The 2,237-nt window shown below is 43.3% G+C and overlaps 1 pseudogene across 1 annotated transcript; it reads left to right on the top strand.

Moving 5' to 3' along the window:
- The first annotated feature begins 587 nt into the window (after positions 1 to 587).
- On the top strand, positions 588 to 1,645 carry LOC309804852 (olfactory receptor 7D2-like; annotated as a pseudogene). Its single transcript has one exon. The product of its transcript is annotated as an olfactory receptor 7D2-like (transcript).
- The last annotated feature ends 592 nt before the right edge of the window (positions 1,646 to 2,237 follow it).

Raw genomic sequence — 2,237 nt, 5'->3', positions numbered from 1 at the left:
AAAGGCATAGTCCTCTCAACCTAAAGAAATTTAAAGAACTGCAACACGAGCATGCAGGACACAATTAGAATGTATGGTGGGAGTTCTGATTTGGTCTTTGGAATTGGGGTGTATTATGCTACATTGATCATTACAACAACGACAGAGGGACAAATTGGGAGAGTAGTGGAGAAGTTACTATATGATAATGGAGGAATTATCTATAAAATCTTTGCACAATATCCTTCTCCGAGTCAAACTTGAGACAGAGAATGGTCTGCTTCAAGATATTATTTCAAGGCAAATGGCAGGAGGGTAATAAAACATCATTAAATTCTGCAACTCCCAATGATCTCTTTCTCTCTACGTTTCCCTGGAACTTGAAGAGACCACAATGGCAAGGCAGAAAGGATATGTTACCGAGGCTGGTACTTTCGCAGGAATTATACAGCAAAGGAATAGTCATGAGTCAGGGAAGATGCAAGACACCCCTGCATGGTGTGGGACATTCATTTTTAAAGAGGCGTTCCTGGTAGTAGTGGTCGAAGCAGGGAAGGGAGGGTATTATTGAGGAGATCTTGGTCTAGAAAACGCTAGATAAAACATAAGACTTCATAAGTGAATGAGTTTCAAATGTATGGCACATTCCTGTTTTGTCATTGTTTGAACATTATTCTTGCCTCTTTCCAGGCAATTTCCATAAGTTATATGGAAACAGGGAACCAAACAGCTATTTTAAAATTCATCCTTCTGAGCCTTTCGGAAGATATGGACCTGCAGCCCCTCCTCTTTGGGCTGTTCCTGTCCATGTACCTGGTCTGTGTTATAGGGAACCTGCTCACCACCCTGGCCATCATCTCAGACTCCCACCTCTACTCCCCCATGTACTTCTTCCTCTCCAACCTGTCCTTCACTGACATCTGTTTCAGCACCACCACAGTCCCCAAGATGTTACTGAACATCCAGATGCAGAACAAAGGCATCAGGTATGAAGGCTGCCTTACCCAGATGTATTTTTTCATGATCTTTGCTGGGCTAGATAATTTGCTACTGACAGTGATGGCCTATGACCGGTTCGTGGCCATCTGTCACCCCCTATACTACACGGTCATCATGAACCCTCGCCTTTGTGGTCTCCTGCTTTTGCTTTCTTGGTTGATCTGCCTGACATATTCTTTGTTGCAAAGCTTGGTTTTGAGGGTGTCCTTCTGCAAAGAGACAGAAATCCCCCACTTTTTCTGTGAACTTGCTCAGATTCTCAAGCTCACCTGCTCTGACGCCCTTGTTAATGACATCCTGCTGTATTTTGTAACTGGCCTGCTGGGTGTTATTCCCCTGACTGGGATCCTTTTCTCTTATTCTTATCTCCTCCATAATGGGCATTTCATCTACTGGTGGGAAGTATAAGGGCTTTTCCACCTGTGGGTCTCACCTCTCAGTCATCTTGTTCTATGGTGCAGGCCTTGGGGTCTCCCTCACTTCTGGAATAGCCCATCCCTCCAGAAAGGGTTCAGTAGCCTCAGTGATGTACACGGTAGTCACCCCCATGCTGAATCCCTTCATCTACAGTCTGAGGAACTGAAGGGGGCTCTGAGGAGACTTTTCACTAGAGGAACGTACTCTCAGTGAGATAACGGAAGTTAAGGGCAGGCAACAGAGATCCCAGGTGCTGATAACTGGTGTTCCTGAATATGTTACCTGAAGACATAGAAAAGAAATACCATTTATGATATACTAGAAGAAGACATTCCTGAGCCAAAGACAAACTTGAAGCAGCACACCAGAATGTTCACTGTCCACCAAGAAAGAACAGCCAACTCTATACAGGAAAAAAATCTAAAAAAGAGTGGATATATGTATAACTAATTCACTTTGCTGTACACCTGAAACCAACACAACATTGTAAATCAACTATACTCCAATAAAAAGTTTTTTAAAAAATGGCCAACCAATAACAAAACTTCTCATGAAAACAAACTAATTCAAGGATATAGATTCCTACAAGCATCATGGGAGGAGAAATCAAGTCAAGGAATGCAGATGGGGAGAAGAGAGGACAGGAGTGACAACAAAAGTTTACACACTGGCTCATCTTTTAACCCTCTCGGTTATTCTAGCACCATGCCTACTGGACCATGTTTTTCCCTGGTCTTGGTCTGAAAACCATTACTTGGACCGTCTCATACCCACCTCCCTCACTCCATAAGATTTTACTTACTGATTCTTGCTTTGGTGTTGGCTACTGACCTATACTGAGG

Source organism: Mesoplodon mirus, assembly GCF_964341445.2.
Source record: "Mesoplodon mirus genome assembly, chromosome: 5".
NCBI classification, from domain to species: domain Eukaryota; kingdom Metazoa; phylum Chordata; class Mammalia; order Artiodactyla; family Ziphiidae; genus Mesoplodon; species Mesoplodon mirus.
This window is presented reverse-complemented; position numbering and strand designations above follow the sequence as displayed.